We start from the raw sequence: 18,261 nt of genomic DNA, 5'->3' as shown, positions 1-18,261 counted from the left end.
AACGGGTACATCATCTCCTCAAAGCTCTGGACCCTTTCCTTCCAGGGTGATGCGTGTAGAAGCTGTACTTATGTGGATGTGTACATCAGCCTCTGGCTCATGTCCTTGGGTTCTGGTGGAAGGCAAAGAAGGTCACGGTGTGGTGGTGGCATGAGTATTTCCCATTTTAATATAACATGGTCCAGACGTCAGATCCCCAGATTTCCCATCTTCATCCCTCCATGTAGGGCTTACCTGGTGAAGATGAGCAGGATGTAAGCTTTGGCTCCAGACAGACCTCGGTGTAAATCCTCACTATACTACCTACTAACCGTGCAAACTAAAGGAAGTTACTTAACTTCGGTGAATCTCTATTTGCTCACGTGGAAAATGGAGATTATAACATTTTATTTAAGATTCAATGATGTAAAGCAATTAACACAGTGCCTGATGCTTAGTAAATGCTCAGAAGAACCCTCGGTTTCCTTGTCTCGCTTCTCTTTCTTGATAGATTGATCCATATCCTTGTAGCACCAAACATTCTGAGTGCATACATTATATCTGCTACTATTCTGGTTCAACATGAAAGCAACACTGAAAATCAGAGACTCAACTCTTGTAAAGTAGTAAAGAACTGGAACTAAATGCTAAAAGTAGAGTTGAAATTGGAGCCTGTTGGAGGCTATGACAGGAAACACTGGCAAGAGAAAGGCATTCAATGTAAAGGGCATCATGAAGTCAAAAAGAAAAGTATTCAGGCCTCCCAAACTAAGGTTCCGAGCATCATCTGTCTGCTTGCTAAAGTCATGCCTCTGGCCAGCATAGTCCCTAGCAGGATCTTCGCATGCTGACCCTGAGCTCTCCACTTCATTCATCAAACACTAGCCAAGGACGGGGACGGGTTACCTGATTCAGCAAGAGAGGGACTGGAGATTGACGACACACATCCTAAAAAATATGTAAGAGGTTTGGAGTTGGTTGCAAGTGGATAAAGGAAGTCAGTCAGAGGCAGCTACCTCATACCAATTTCTTGAAGGATTTATTTGTACCATCCCAAACAGAAGTGCTGCGGCCTCGTGGTCTCAGGTCTCAGGTGCACCCTCAGAGAATGAAGCATGAGCGTGGAGGTTGGTATGTAGCTGAAACTCCCTAACCCTGCCTGCCCTCCCTCATCCAACCACAGGCCTTCCCCCTATGAGACAGCTCAGAAGCTGGGCAGCAACTGGAGGGCTTCATCCCCTGCAACCAGAGCCTCGGTTTCAAAAGAGGCAGAAACTCACAGTCAGCCTTGGCTTCACCTTTGTGGTGCTGTCCATTTCTCTGAGATTCAGGTTTTCTCCTAGTTCTTCGATTTCAAATTTGCAGAGATTGAAGCTGCTGTTTTCCCAGGAGCTGTTAGAGCCAAGAAGGTTCTGATTAGTCACTGAGATGTATATCCCTATCCCACAGTTAGGACTCCTAGGCTATAATTCTTTCAAGATTTCTTACACTTAACTAGAAATGCTAGGAAGGCAGCATGGTTTAAGAGAAAGTGTGGCTTCATTGTATATCTGACTTAGGAAATAAACCCTGAATGTAAAAGTAGAGGAATCCTTACTCTAGGTACACTTGGGTGACAAGAGGAAAATACATGATTTCAGGTGAATACAAGCTCTATGTAGAAAATGAACAAATAGTTGTACTATAAATGCAACCAATGTAATCTAATAATTTGGGAATCTTTCCCTTTTGTCAAATCTACACCCAAGGCAGTATTTTTAATCACCATGCTTTCCATTATATAGATAAGTCATAGTTTATCTAAAAATTGACCATTAATGAATATTTTAGTTATTTTTACTATTGTAAACATTTTCGTGAACTTGTTATTATCTCCTTCGGATAGCTTCTAAAAGTAGAGTTACTGGATATTTCAGGGGTAAAAGAATTTCTTAGTTCTAAAAGTGCCACCAGGAGCAAATTCTTTTTTTCTAGTCACATGGGTTCTTACCTGCATGTCCCTACGAAGTCTTGTGTCTCTGTCATTCAGAAAAAGAACAGCAATTCTGTCAACCTGTTTCAGCAGGTGTAACAGCGATGGCACAGAATCGAAGGCATGATCTGTCATGTTGGCCTTGGGGCAGAATCAGATGACTCTTTCATTTGTGGTATAAATCGAATATTAAGACCATTGTCATGGCTCTTAAGGAAAGTGTCCAAGCATTTGTAAGCTAAGATCTAAGTAAATCATGAATCTTCAAAATGCAAAGCACATCCATAAAATTCAAGTATCTTCGTACCTACATTCAAACTGTTAAACTATCATAATATCACATCACCTCACTTATAATTCAGGACCTACAGGTTCAGTTAATTTAAGCGATCATCTGGTAATCCACAGGAAAAAAAATCTTACACGGTAATTTTTGCTTGGATGGTCCAAGGATTTCAAGGAGGATTTTCATGAACACCACTACCAATATATTAACAGCAAACACTTGTATTGTTATAGATTCAAAATGTGTCGTTCACAACTTTATTTTATCTCATTATTTTAAAAATTTATTTGTAATTACAGTTGAAATATAATATTAGTTTCAGGTGATTCAAAATTTATATACCTTATAAAGTGATCAAACCGTAAGTCTAGTAACAATCTGAGAGCTGTTCACCATTTTAACTGCTGTACAAATAGTCACTAAAATCAGATGATAATCCAGTGAGGTAGGTATTAAATATCCTAATTGACAGACGATAAAAGTAAAAAAGAGAGATTATATAAATTGCCCAGTAACCCCAAGCAAGTATGTGGCAGAATTAGGATTAGAACACAGGTGGTCTGATGTGAAATCCCGTGTGCTTAACTATTGCTTTGTGATGCCTCTCGACATGTTCTGTCAAAGAGAAGTATGCAAGATTTAAAATTTGTATTCATTTTGCCAGCTGGCCCTTTGGAAAGATTTTATCAGTTTAAAACTTACAAAAGGTGCTTGAAAGAGTTTATTTTCCTAAACCCTCTTCAACATTGAGTATTGTGTTGCTTTATCTTTGCCAATCTGATAGGTTTTTAAAAATATCCTTTTTAATTAGCATTCTATATAATAAAAACAAACAATTTTTCAAAGGTTTATTAACTTTCTTTTTATTTCTGGAATTGTTTTTTCATATATTCCATCCATCTTTTATTTCATTGTTCACCTTTTCCTTATTGATATTTTAGAATTCTTTATATAAATAAATCTTTTATTTGGCATATGAGTGACAAAATTTTCCATATGTGGTCTTTATTTTTTAATTCTGTTTATGGCCTTTTGCTTTGATATTTGCTACACATAAGTTTAAGTTCCAGTGTGTTTTCAAATGTCAATATTATTACGATTTTTGAATTTGATATGATGCTTATAAATATTTCTACCACTCCAAGTTTTAAAATATGTTTATCCATTTTCTTTAGTGTTTTTACAATTTTATGTTTTCTCTTCATTTAAATCTTTGATACATATAGAATTTATTTTGATGTAAGGAATAAAGCAAAGATTCAGCTTTATTTTGTTATGAAATTGCAAGATGTTTGACTCGATGTCAGCTTACATAAAAGAAAAAATTATGAAGAGAAGCAGAGAAAAAAACATTTAGAGATCAAAGATAAGAATTACAGAAGATTTTTAATAAGAAATTATGCAAACCAAAAGATAACAAAGAGATATCTTCAAGCACCAAAAGGGAAAAGCAAAAATTGTTAACCTAGATTTCTATATTTAGCAAAAATATTTTTCAAAAATTAAAGCATAATAAAACCTGTTTGGAAAAACAAAAGCTGAGATTATTTATTGCCAGCAGACCTGCATTACAAGAAATGTTAAAAGAAGTCCTTCGAGCAGAAGAAATGTAGTATCAGGTAGAAACTTGGATTGACACAAAAAGATAGAGTGCTGAAAGTGGTGAAAATGAAGCAAATGTAAAATACGTGTTCCTTATTTTTAATCTAAAAGATGGCTGATTAAATAAGGCCAAAATAGAAACAATATGTTATTGGGTTTATATATAAAATATTTAAAAGTATAATGTAGGACAACAACAGCATACAAAGTACCTGAAATTAATTTGGAAGTGAACTATTGTCAAATTTTTACACTATGCAATGAACTAATATTATTTGAAGTTAGACTGTGATAACTAGTGATACATATTATAAACTTTAAGGAAAACACCAAAAGCCTTTTAGAGAGATATTTTAGAGAGATACTAATAATTAGGATTAAATGGAATAATAAAAATATCCAATTAATGCAAAAGAAGGCAGAAAACAGGAATAAAGGAACAACGAACAAAGGGAAAAATAGAAAACAAATAGCAAGACGGTAAATTTAAAATTAATTCTACCAATAATTACATTAATTATAAATAGTCTAAACACATGAATTAAAAAAGATTGATTGGATCGCTCATGAACACAGATGGAGAAATCCTAAATAAGACTAGCGAACCGAATACAGTAACATATTAAAAAGATTACATACCATATCAAGTGAGCTTCATCCTAAGGCACAGGGATGGTTCAATATATGCAAACTGATTAATGTGATACACCACATAAACGAATAAAAAATAAGAATCATATAACCATATCAGTAGATGCAGAAAAAGCCTTCAGCAAGATACAGCATTCATTTATGATCAAAACACTTTACAAAATCGCTATAGAAGGAAAGTACCTTAACATAATAAAGGCTATATATGACAAACTCTCAGCCAACATTATACTTAATGGTGATAAACTAAAAACCTTCCCTCTAAGATCAGTAACGAGACAAGGCTGTCCACTATCACCACTATTATTTAATATAACATTGGAGGTCCTGGCGAGTGCAATCTGGCAAAAGAAAGATATAAAAGGCATCTAAATAGGAAATGAAAAATTCCAACTGTCACTATTTGCAGATAACATAATTCTCTATATAGAAAACTCTAAAGACCACAAGAACACTACTGAAACAATAAGCAAATACAGTAGTTTCTGGATACAAAAAAAAATCCATAACGTTCCTATACTCTAAGAATAAATTGTCAGAAAAAGAAGTGGAAAAAAAATTCCTTTGGCAATTACCACAAAAAGAATAAAATACCTAGGAATAAATCTAATGAAACATGTGAAGGACCTATATAATGAAAACTATAAGACCCTTTTAAAATAAATCGAAGAAGATACAAAGAAATGGAAAGATATTCTGTGTTCTTGGATTGGAAGAATCAACATAGTTAAAATGACCTTATTGCCTAAAGCATTATACAGATTTAATGCAATCCCCATCAAAATTCCATTGACATTTTTTAAAGAAATAGAACAAAAAATTATCAGACTTGTATGAAAGCACAAAAGACCCTGAACTGCCAAAGCCTTCCTGAGGAAACAAAAATCATGGCTTGAGGAATCACTCTGCTTGACTTCAAATTATAATACAAAGAGATGATAATCAAAACAGCATGGTGTTGGCAGAAAAATAAACACATGGACCAGTGGAACAGAATCGGCAGTCCAGAAGTAAACCCATGTTTGTATGGTCAAATAATTTTCAACAAAAGAGCCCAAAACATACCATGGATAAAGGAAAGCTTCTTCAATAAATGTTGCTGGGAAAACTGTAAAGCCACCTGCAAAAGAATGAAACTAGAGTGTTATCTATCACCGCACACCAAAATTAATTCAAAATGGATTTAGGACTTGAATATAGGACCCGATACAATACATTGATAGAAAAAAACATAGGAACTAAACTCATGGACTTTGGACTTAAAGAGGATTTCATGAATTTGACCTCAAAGGCAAGGGAAGTAAAAGCTAAAATAAATGAATGGGACTACATCAAACTAAAAAGCCTCCGCATAGCAAAAGAAACTGTCAACAAGATAAAGAGACAACCATCTGAATGGGAAAATGGATTTGCAAGCAACACCTCTGATAAGGGCCTAATATTCAAAATATACAAAGAACTCATACAACTCAACAACAACAAAGAAACAAATGATTCAATCAAAAAATGGGCAGAGGATGTGAACAGACATTTCTCCCAAGAAGACATACATATGGCCAACAAACATATGAAAAGTTGATCATCATCACTAGCTATTAGGGAAATGCAAATCAAAATCACAATGAGATACCATCTCACACCTGTTAGAATAGCCATTCTCAACAGGACAAGAAATAACAAATATTGGAGATGTGAAGAAAAAGGAACAGTCATACATTGCTGGTGGGACTGCAAATTGGTATAGCTACTATGGAAAACGGTATAGGGGTTCCTCAAAAAAGCCATATAATCCAGCAAATCCTCTACTGGTTATTTACCCCAAAGACTTGAAAATCCATATCCGGAAAGATATTTGCACATCGATGTTGATAGCAGCATTATTCATGATGGCCAGGATGTGGAAGCAACCAAAGTGTCCTATGATAGATGGATGAGTGGAAGCTATGGTACATATTCAATGGAATACCACTCAGCCATAAGAAGAGCTGAAATACTGCCATTTGCGACAACATGAATGGACCTTGAGATAATCATGCTAAGTGAAATAAGCCAGATAGAAAAAGTTGAAAACCACATGATATCATTTATATGTGGGATATAAACTTAAAAGCAACAAATGAAGAGGACAAACAGAGACTCATGGACATGACAACAGACTAGTGATTACCAGAGGATGCAGGGGACGTGGTAGGAAGGAGGTGGATGGGGTAAAAGAGGTCAAATATGTGGTGACAGAAAGAAATCTAACTATGGGAAGAGAACACACAATGCAATATATGTATATATGCCTTACTATTAAAATGTACACCTGAAACTTACTGGATTTCATTAATAAAAAATAACAAAAATAAAATAAAATGAAAAACAAAAAACAAAACAAAACAAAAAGAAGAGGTCCATTCACCAAGAAGCTATGTATATTGAAGCTTTGTCATTAGGTACATACATATCTAGACTTGTTATGTCCTCTTGGTGAGTACACCAAACAACAGAGCCCAAAATATATGAGGCAAAAAGTAAAAGAGTCGAAAGAAGAAATAGACAAATTGATAATTATAGTTGGAGATCTTAATATTCTGCTCTCAATAATTGACAGAACAAGTAGACAATAGATCAGCAGATACAGAAAACTTGAACAATTTGATCTAATTAACATTTATAGACTATTCTATCCAACAAGAGCAGTATCATATAATTTTCAAACATGACATAGAATATTCACAAGATCCTTTTCTGGGCCATAAAATAAATTTAAAAGAATTGAAATCACATGAGTTATACTTTCTGACTACAATGCAATTAAATTAGAAATCCATATCAGAGTATCTGGAAAATTCCCAAATATTTAGAAATCAAACAATACTAAGTTGTCCATCTGAGAACAAGATATCACATCATTTATTCAGGCCTTCTTTTATGTCTCTTTGCTTGGTTTGACTATTCTCTTCATCTATCAAACACATACATTTAAAGTTTATCCTAGGTATTTCATCTTATTTTATTTTATTTATTTTATTTTATTTTATTGTTATAGTTGCTTTGGTGAATGGGGTATTTTATTATATTTGCAAACTGGTTATTACTTGGCTTTAAGAACATTAATTTTGCTTTTATAAAAAATACAACCACCTCACTAAACTGAAGACTTCCAATAATTTTATTTTATTGAGATTTTCAACTATGTAATCAGATCATCTATAAATAATGATAATTTCTCCCTCTTTTAAAGATTTTTATTTCTTGATTCTTTTGTCTAACACTTTGGGAACAATGTTAAATGAAGTTCTGGTCCCTGGAATGTTGTTTTGCTCCTGATTGGGAAGGACATGATTTCTAATGGCAGAGATAAACAGATGGGTTGTGAAGGCAGACACATGCCTGCTTACTGTGCAAAAGTAACCGAGGAGACTAGTTCTTTGTAGTGAACAAACTATGAGGGGAAAAACATCTCACTTAAAAGCCTCAGGATTGTTCAGTCACAGAAGCACATCGCAATATCCGTAGCTCTTTTGGAGAAGGGTAGGGTTGACAAGGCTGAGAATGTGATTTAAGGGGTACCCAAGGTGATTGTCTTGGAGCCTGACATCGTTCAAGGAGAGGCTCATTTGAGATCTGGGGTTTTCGTTCTTTGAATGTCCCCCAGATAGATACCACAATTTGCCTTTTCAGCTTTCCAGGATTCTCTGACAGTAGTCTTGGGCACGAGAAAAGGGGCAGAAAGGCTGGGAAAAGCGCTTGTTCTGGCTGTCAGGAATGGGGAGAAGGTCACTCCAGCACAAACCGCATTCATTTCACAATGTCGCTGAGGCTTCCCACGCCTCCCCAGGGCCCTGGAACATTATCAAACCTTAGAGAGAAAAGTTCACACCAATGAAGATTGCTGGGTAGCTTTATAAAAGAGCCCACGGCAGTGTTTGGTGGCAGAAAAATCTAGCCATTTCTTCACAGGTGTGAACTTCAAGGTCTTCAGCACTTGCAGTGGAAAGCTTAAAATGTACTTCAAAAGAAAGGCACGGAAGTAATGTAATTAGGCACGTAAAATTCCTATCCAGGTGCTAGGTACCTAAGTACTTGTCGACTTGCTCTCCCTTGTGCATAAAGGAAGGGGAGAGAAGGATTTACCTGATCCTTATTTTGCAGATATGGATCAGGGCCATTGTGGCTCCATGCATGTGTTCTTTCTGTTCCTTAGGCGTTCTTAGAGACGTGCACCTCAGTGGTTAATGTGGGGCCCACCTGGGGTAATTTCTACAGGAATAAAGGAGAATTAGAAAAGGCCTGCTTGTTTTTTGCTGTTTCCTTTGCTACCTAATATAATATAGACTGTGACAAAGAAACAGTGGGCAAATCAAGCCATTTGAGGCAGTGGGACAATCCTAAATTTCACCTTGATGTTTTTTCTGTCAACTACCATACTACTCAGGAGGTTTCTAGGGCAGACTCTCTCTCTCCTATAGTGACACCAGAGATAAATGACTGAATGGAAAAAGCACACCTTTGTGTCAGGCAGTTGCTGCATCTGACCTTGGCCTTGTCTTGTTTATGACGGTGGCACCAAAATGTACACAGAAAAAGCAATCGTTATCACTGCCCTCTGTGTGATGACACGAATCTCTAGCAAGAGATCATAAACATCACCCCCATCTTTTCTCTAACTTTTCTCATGAGGAAAGCCTCGGCTCACTCAAAGAAGGGAATCACTAGGAGTGGTGAATGCAAGGGCAGACATGGCTGTCTATTTGGTCCAAATAATAGAGTGTTAGCCCACAGGGAGAAAAATTTCCCTTTGTGACTTCCCTGTGCTGTCACCAATGCAGCAGAGTAGGGACCAGGAGGGGGTCAGAAGCATGGCCCCTGGGCAGAGGAGGAGGACTCCATCAGTGATGGTCAGGAGGAGAGACGTCATCCGACATAATGATGGAGGTACTGAGGTGGTGTGCTCACGAAGAAAGAACATGCTCTCAGAAGGAGCTATGAACCACCCTCGAAACCTGGCTCAAGCCGGAGGCTCCCTTAACATCCCTTACACCCACGTCAGGCTGGTCTGACCCAAGAAACATCTGGTTTACATATCTTCCAGAAAAAGAGTGTAAGCCTCTACATACCATGCATAAATTCTCAGTTGTATAACTTCCCTGAAAAATGAGTTCTCATTGAAGTTATTGTTACTGTTTTATTATTCCTAACATTGGGGAGTTTGAACTGGGAGAGAGAAAAACCCTCAATTTTTTTTTTTTTTTTTCATATCAGAAATCATCCGCACAGGAAAGGAAAACCCCCAACCAGCCAAAATGTCACGTGAAGTTGGATCGCACCTTTCTGACTTGGTTTCCTCATCTATCGAGCCTCAGGTCGGCAGGCCTACTCTCCACCAAATCATAAAAAAAGGAAGTAATGAGAGGCGAAGAGTACAAATCACAGAGTTCTAAATGTGTCTAGAGGCCGAGGTGCCCTGCCGCGTGCTGTTCTCATCTCTATTCTCATAGCAAAGCTTCTCCTAACAGGTGCCAGGGAGTGGCTGTTTGACACATAAAGGAAATTGGACATTTTAGAGTGACTAGGCAGGTGATTCTGTCAAAAAAAATGACCTGCTTTTTACATGAAGCAGCTACCTCTATGCTTGGAGTGAGAGCTGCCCTTGGGGTAGTTTGCAAGAAAAAGGCTGAAATGGAAAGAAAAACTTTGTCCTTCTGAAATAAAAAGTCAGAGGCAGAATGAACTAACCTTCCTCTACATGCAAACAGGATTTTTTCTGCATTATGGCCCAGAAGACTGTTGTGCATTTGGCTGCTTGTCTGCTCGGTCTGGAGGGTGGGCCCAGTGCAGGCCCCGGGGAGCACTTCAGAGAACAGCCCGAGCCGATCCAGCCACAGCTAGTGTGGAGACGGACCCCTGGTTGTGACAGATGGAATCCCCTCCGTTGGGAATCTGGAATAGCAAACAAGAGGAGTTAGCCTTGCAGATAACCAGGAGGCCAGAGAAGGAGGCTAGTCAGTCCACAAAGAGAGGAGGAGGCAGGTCTTACCAGAAGACCGCTCTGCTCAGGGACTTGCCAGTGCCCAGACCCAGGTCATGCCCTCACCAGGATCCTGTGAGACACTCAGACCCCTAAGAACAAGTAACCCCCATTTCAGGTATTATATTTTTAAAAAAAAAAAAAAACCAAAACAGCAACAACAAAAAAAGTTAATAACCTCTGTTGAGTGTTGAAGTGAATATGAACTGAGCTTCTATTGTTTGCTGCTGAAAAGGTCTTAACTAAGATAGAAGCGAAAGTCCTTCTTTATCTGAGCAGCTCACCCGTGTATGTCTGACTTCACATCCTTTGTTTGTGACATCGGCCACCTCCACCAGCCACTTCCACCTTTCGATATAGGGGATCCCCCATATGTGAGTCACTGCTGATTCCGTATGACCAGGGAAGGCCACCTGGCCTCCACCCATCCGAGCCACTTGCCTCTAAGATTTCAGTTGGCTCAATGGCTACACAATGCCTGTGGGAATACTTGCAGGTCTTCAGGATCTTTGAAAGGCATTTTGCATAGGCGGGATTGTTGTACAAATGAACCCAGCCCTTATTAAGTTAGCTGGAGAATCTGTTCTTTCACCAGCACATGTTTGGGACCCTCTGTAATCCTGTTCCTTTCTCAGCACCCTGGCCCAACTAAACAAAAGCTTCTTTGTAAGAGGAAAGTCTTGTGACCTGAGAAGTAGGGGGAGGGTCCTGCCCTTCCCCCGTGGCCTTCCGTCCATTTCAGGAGTGATACAAGTCTTGAAAGATTTGGAGTTAGTAGTCCAGGTTTTCAGCTGGGTCCAGCACTTTCTAGAAGAATGACCTTGGATGAGGTTAGATTCACCGAGCTTTAGTTTCTAGATTTGTAAAATAAAGGTGGAAATGATCTCCCCTGTTGTGGCATTATGTAGAAGATTCAAGGGGACAATATTTGAGAGTGCTTTGTAAACCACAAATCCCTACTGGAGTCATGTTATTATTTAGTGTTACAGTAACAATTTTTTTTCACACTACAATCAGATGTGCAAAATAAATGTAACATCTTATTTTGATAACTAACCTCGTCATCCCCAGGAGCACCAACTCTCTGGGTCACAGCAAAGACTCTGATTATAACCCATTGATTACAAATACTTTCTACAGCCTATTTATTTAATTTTCACAGCAACCTATGAAGCAGGTGCCATTACCAGCTCCAATTTAAAGAGCAGAAAAGCAACTTAAAGTATCTGAGTCTCTACCTTTTTCAGCTGTCTCTTTATAAGTTTAAAGCATTCTTTTTCAAGGAAATGATCAGATCTCTGTCCCACTCCTCTCCAAGATGACCTCTGGATAGTGTTTGGGGAAGTTTGCCAAGTCCCTGTGGTCACGGAGGTGGCTTCTGATACCTGTGGGGCCCTTGTGCTGCTCTCTGCCCTATTAGGCATGGTACCCTTGTCTGCTGCACACTGCCCGTGCTACGGCAAGGAGGCTGTGGTGGCTCTTGGCTGGCCAAACACAGCATTCCCTCTGCCTTCTCAACCCCACTTGGCTCTTGCTGGTGCTGAGTGTTCTCCTGACACTGGCTGAGAATATTATTGCCCCTCCAGCCCAAAAGGTCCTCCTTAAAACCTCCGTTGTGGCCGCACCCACATAAACTCACCAACCATGTCCTGCTACAGGACTCGTAGAGACTCTTGAATGCCTTCTAGACCACATGGGGAAGCTCTGCCTGGAGGTAGCATTCCAGCAATTTACTCAGATGTAGTCACCCCAGAAATATTTATTGAGTATCTATTATGTTATAGGTACTTTATAGGTTCTGGGGATCAGTGAACAAAGCAAAAATTCCTGCCCTAGTGGAGCTGATATTCCAGCAACTCCATGACAGTGGAGGGGTCTCCCTCCAGACTCCCACAAGAAATGGAGTAAAACCCCTCTCATGTTGGCCTCTCTCTCACCCTAACATCTCTCCTCCGATTGGGAGGGAAGTCCGGGCGTACTGGTCTCAGACCCATACTCCATTCCATACTCGAGAGCCAAAAGGTTTTGTCATTTTACCTTACTGCGCTCTTTGGTATGGACTTCCTCTGCCCCAAATCTATCCCCTTCTAGGCAGGGGACTGGGGAAGACTGAGGGGTACCTGCTCTTCCCACCACTCTTAGATGTGCAAAATAAATGTAACGGCAGGGCTTGTTTCTTACCATGTCAAAGAGAGACATTGGAGATTTACAAAAATTCTTCTCTCTCCACAAGAGAGAAAAGATTTTCAAGAGTATTGTCCTGATAAATAGGCAAAGAAACTTTGAGACTGAAAGTCAAGTGAGAGTTCTTTATTCAAGGGGTCCGGCCTTGCACTTCCCTGGGTTTGTTCAGCCTCAAGGTTCAGCACTGGTGTACAGTGGTGACAGGGAATAAAAGCTTTAAAGGGAAAGTGAAAATGCTGGGGCACAGGAATCAGCCAGGACAGAAACATTATCAAACCATAGAGTCTCATATTCTGACACACATACTGAAGGTCAGTTACTTCTTAATGTGTTCCTTGTAGCTTTGGCTATAACTCTTTATAATAATGCTAGTGGGAATTGTAAAAGGATTCACACCCAGTTAAACTTCTGTTGAATGAACGAATGATCTATTAAAGAACATACTCCAGGCTATTCACGGTCAAAGAATAAAGTCTAAGGGCCCTAGACTACAGCGATTCACAGAAAATGTATTTAACTCCTACTTTATACCCCACATTGAGGAGCACACACAGAGTCAGTTCTTGCCCGTGAGAAGAAGGGAAAACTAGTACGTACAAAGCAACTACTGACCATCAGTTTAGGGAAGGGAGAGATGAGTGTGGGATGGAGTTATCCGAGGCTCTTCCGGAAAGGGAAAGGAGGCAGAGGGCAGAGGAACCGTAGGCACAGAGGAGGAAGGGCGTGAGTGTGGTCAGGGTTAACAGAGACCAGGATGACCAGAATGGAAAGGGCAAGGGAGGATCAGCGGGAAATGCAAGGGGAAACTTGAAAGACCTTAACATCACAGGTGCTGGGGCTTAGAAGTGGGTTTTGTTAGGCTAGGCTTGGCTAGGCTATGGCAATAAATAGACCCAAATATTTCCAAACATAATACAAGCTTAATTTTTGCTGATGTAGATAGAAGTCCATCTCATTGGTGGGGTTCTTTCCTCCTCAGTCAGAGATCCAGGTGTCTTTCATTTCTAATGCTGCCATCTCCAAAGCCTTGTTACCTACTTATAGCTGTGCTCTTCTTAACGTGTTGGTCATTTTACTCATATTCCACTGCCGAGAACTCAGTTATATGTCACATTTAAATACATAAGAGAATAAGATATATAGGCTAGACTTGTGTCCAGAAAGAGGAAATGGGTTCTTAATGCATAAGTGGCAGTTTCTGCCACACATAAAAATCCTGAAAGAGCTGCTATAGCAGTTCTTGACACAGTTCATCATCTTGTCATTCTAGCATGACTCAGGGAGATTTGGGGAGAGAAATACCAGCAAATCAATAGCCAGAAGATCATGCACTATGTTATAAAGGCCCATAGCTGTCTCTGCTGGCAGTAGAATGCTGAAGAAAAGAAGGCAGGATTGATTTTAGGAAATAAATAAAAGAGTGTCAGTGAATTTACTAAATCCAACAGGACTCCAGTATCTGTGACCTTAGAGACCAGAGAGTGATGGCATGTGTGTCAGAAATGTGAATGGCCAACACTAGATTGAGGGAGCCCATCTGAGGGGGAAGAAGGATAATGAAGTGGGAGACCGAGTGTCTTGCAAAAGAAATGAGGACATTTCAACGAAAGATTAGTGCTAACTTATCTCAGCTTTCTTATAGGGACTATGACCCCAATTTATTAGGCTATGTCCTCCTGTCCTCAGATGATGAGTGGAGAGACCATTGGTCCACAGATCTTCAAAAACTGAACCAGATGAATTGGTGCCACCCTCACGTTCTGACTGGCCCTTGACCATTTTAGGCACAAAGGATATCTATGTCATTTTTGGAAAAGGTTCCAGAAAAACAGATGCTTCTCCTACCATGAAGTCTAATACCGCTCCCCCTTAGCTGCTTCCCATGTATTCTTTTCAAAAGCAGTAGCACTGTAAGCCAGCCATGCGGCAAGAAGCAGAGTCACCCACACAGAAGGCCCTCACCCTTGCATACTGATGATCTTTCATGAATTTAAATGATCCGTAGTTTTTGTTTTCAGACTATATATAGTAAGTGGCTTCACGAGGTAGGCCCCTTGCTCTCTCAGACCTTTTCTGCTTATTCCAATGCCCACTGACACCCAGAGAGGGCTTCTTTCTCCCCTGGGTTCAATGACTAACGCTTGATTCAGCTGCACTCTTAGCTCGAATGTCTTTTTTTCCCCTCCCAACACATCCACCCATCTTTTCTCCCTACGTCAACCCGGGGAGATGACTCACCTGCTGTTAGCTAACCTCCTCAGACCCATAAAGGCTGACTGGGCTGGAGTGAGTAGCAGAGAGGAAGCTTAGTGGGGAGGATAAACTCTCTAAGGATGATGGTGCCCATGCCAATGAAAAGAGGGATAAGCCTGATGTGGGATGAGCGGACCTGGGGGAGGGTCTGGGAAAGGAAGGGAGCAGTTGACAAGGGGGATAGTTGGATAGGAGCCAAGGCAAGGAGTGGGATGTCAGCCTGACAAGCCCCTAAGCATATGAGGTAGTATGAGCATCCTTCACTCTCCACCAGGGCCTCTCTGCAACTCCCAGAACATCCTAGTAGGCCCGGTCCCATGATTCAGTGTGTGTATTTTCACGGTGGCAGTGCTGGAAGATCTGGAACAAAGAGAGAGCCAAAAGGAGAACATTCCAAGGCAGCCCCGTAGGATGACTTGGCCACAGGAAGTTGCATAAAGGTGACTTAGGAGTCACAGTGACATGAGAGATATAAAGGCTGTCTGAACTCTCGTGTGACCTGCCCAAGGGTAAACCTGCACTCAGGGCCGAGGTATAAAGGAAAAAGACTGCAACTCTCCTGGGCAAGGATTTCATGGCCTCTTCATGAAACAGAGCCCTTCCTTTGCCGACTGGGGATCCGGAACACCAGACGTGGTCACTCGGCATGTCTGAGCAGTTATTGCGCACTAGGCACAGAGCTGGGGAAAAGTCACACGTCAAAGCCAGAAGTAGGCTTGGAGACCATGTGCTCCCTCTAGGCCCAGGAGTGAGGTAACTTCCCCGGAACAACTACTAGTGGCTGAGCCAGAAGCAGAGTTCCTATTTCCTGTTTCTGTTCATTATCTACTCTTTCCCACCTTTTCTTAGGAACTTATTTTATTATAAATGAAACATTTTTCCAGGAAGCCTTGAAATTGAGAGCAGGAGAGAGAAAACGTGGGGGGGCTGTGCTGTGATTCACAGGGTTACGCAGGTTGACCGTGCCCACGAGGAGAGGCCAGCTGTCCATGGCCCTGACTTTTTCCTTTCTCACTGGACACAAGCAAGCCGCTTTCCTCCTTTCCTCTGCAAGGCTCTTTCCTACCCAAATTCATTAGTATCCCTAGAATCAAGCAGCCACCCCCTTCTGCTTGTCCCTCAAAGGGGAATGACCACTAAGAAATGCAGGAAGAGAACCTGGTTTTCATTGCCCCGACTTCCTTCTCGTTGCTGTTTCCTTGCACAGACCTCACTTCCCCAATCCTGTCCCCCTCCCCGCTTAGAGGAACTCTGATGTAGTGCAGTGCGCATACAGTGGAATGAACTCTGAGTTCAGCGGCTGAACTTAACCTACATCACTCACTAGCTGTATGATTGTGAGCAAGTTATTAAACCTCTCTGTTCAGTGTGTATTTACGAATTGAAATTAGCAATATGCTACTCTCGGAAGTTTTGTGAGAGCCCTACCACGTAAATGTCTCTTAATACACGAATGTGGCATATAAATGGAACTCAATAATATATTCGTTTGTTTATTTGACTGCTAATCCTGGCTTCTTGCTGTTGTTAAAATACAAGGAGGGGCAAGGAGGAAGGAAGGATAAAGATGACAAGAAGAACGAGCGCCCTCATCACCCTGACCACTGTGCCTTTCCCAGGTCTCAGTCCTGACCTCACCCTGAACCGCCCCCAGCTGGGCTTCCTCCTCCCCTTTCTACCAGCATGGCCCCCTGCGCTCCCACCTGCGAACCGGCCCAGTCATAAAAGGCTGGAGTGACTCGTGGCATCTGTATCTCCTCTGAAGTTGGCAATTCTCTAACTAAGGTCTTATGTGACTCTCCTAGGTCACCATTCTCATCTCTGGGCTCCTTTACCTGCAAACCCTAATTTAAAAAGGGATGGGGTCCTGAGGAGGAAGCGACCCGGCCCGAATCCTTTTCCCTTATAGAGCCAGAAGGCTTCTGAGCTTGCCGGGGACCAAAGTGGTGGTGTGGTGTTTTGTTCCTCTGAGACCATGACAGTTGTGTTTTTCAGCGATACCTTGTGATGATTAATTTTTTGTGTCACCTTGACTGCGCCACAGGATACCCAGATGTTAGGTCAAACGTTAATTAATTTGCGTGTGTCCACAAAAGTGTTCTGGATGAGATTAACATTTGAATTGGCAGACTGAGTAAAGTGGATGACCCTCCTAATGAGGGTGAGAGCCTCGTCCTAGCAGTGGAAAGCTTGCCGGCAGAAGGCCTGATAGAACAAAAAGGCTGGGGAGGAAGGAACTCTGCCCGCCCACCTGCTGAGCTGGGACTGCAGTCTTTTCCTGCCTGTGGACTAGAACTTACTGACTACAGTTCCTGGGACTTCTCAGTTTTCATAACCACACAAACCACTTCCTTATAATCAATTAATTAATAAATGAATCAATCTCCTTTAGATTCTACTTCCCTGGAGAACCCTAATACATGTCGGCAGCAATAGTTTCCATCCTACTCGCTCTCTTTACTAGGTAACTGTGACACGATCCATCAAGAGGTGAGGACCATGCTCCCTCCCTTTGACCTTGGGTGGGCTTGTGACTGCAGCAGAAGAGACAGTGTGTGAAGCCAAGGCCAGGTCATAAAAGGCGATACAGCTTCTGCCTGGCTCTCTTTTATTATTGTCGCCCTCACTGGTGTAGCACAGAGAACTTCAGAGTCCAAAGGTTCAAGTAAACTAGAGGCAGGGCAGGGCAAAGCCCAGACCCCACCAACTACAGCCTGGCTCCTCTCCCACTGGTAGCTCGGTTAACTTCAGGCCACCTGACATGACTCCCTTAGGAGCACAATGCTGAAAAGATCACCAGCACCCAGAATCAGCACAGGAAAGTGAACACCCTCCTGGGAGAATGCTGCTGTTTTTTTATGGTTCAGTGGGAGTGAGGATGTGGTCCTGGAGCTGGGTCCTCCCACCTATACCTCCAAGACTTCTGCCTACCTCAGAGCAAGTGAAGACACACTGCTCTTCCTCTGACCTGAAACTCCCGGGGTACACCTTCCACCAAGGAAAGGGGAAAAGAGAAAAATTACTTCTCCATGATAGGCTGGCTTTTATGTCTCAATTTGAACACTGAGGCATTCCAGTCCAGGAAGTAGAGATGGAGACAAGGAGACAGACAGAGAGGAAAGCCGAGAATGAGCTGAAAACCAGAGAAGCCCGGGAGATGAATTCTGCTCAGCCAGTGTTGATGCAGGGCCCGCCCTTTTCCAGGAATGACTAAAACCCGGCCAGGAGACGATTTCTTTCATTTCTTCATTAAAAAATCACTAAGTGTTCGTTTCTAAAAAAGTCGTCTTGCTGCATTTCAGAAAGAAATTTCCTTCA

The 18,261-nt window shown here is 41.2% G+C and overlaps 1 long non-coding RNA gene across 1 annotated transcript; it reads right to left on the bottom strand.

Moving 5' to 3' along the window:
• Window positions 1-7,523: 7,523 nt before the first annotated feature.
• Window positions 7,524-10,742, bottom strand: LOC118609360. The gene is made up of 3 exons (XR_004953352.1): window positions 10,685-10,742; window positions 10,215-10,418; window positions 7,524-8,738 (listed from the first exon to the last, which is right to left on the bottom strand). It is a non-coding gene; the product is annotated as an uncharacterized LOC118609360 (long non-coding RNA).
• Window positions 10,743-18,261: the final 7,519 nt, after the last annotated feature.

This window comes from Rousettus aegyptiacus, unplaced genomic scaffold (assembly GCF_014176215.1).
Source record: "Rousettus aegyptiacus isolate mRouAeg1 unplaced genomic scaffold, mRouAeg1.p scaffold_m13_p_11, whole genome shotgun sequence".
Classification (NCBI taxonomy): domain Eukaryota; kingdom Metazoa; phylum Chordata; class Mammalia; order Chiroptera; family Pteropodidae; genus Rousettus; species Rousettus aegyptiacus.
This window is presented reverse-complemented; position numbering and strand designations above follow the sequence as displayed.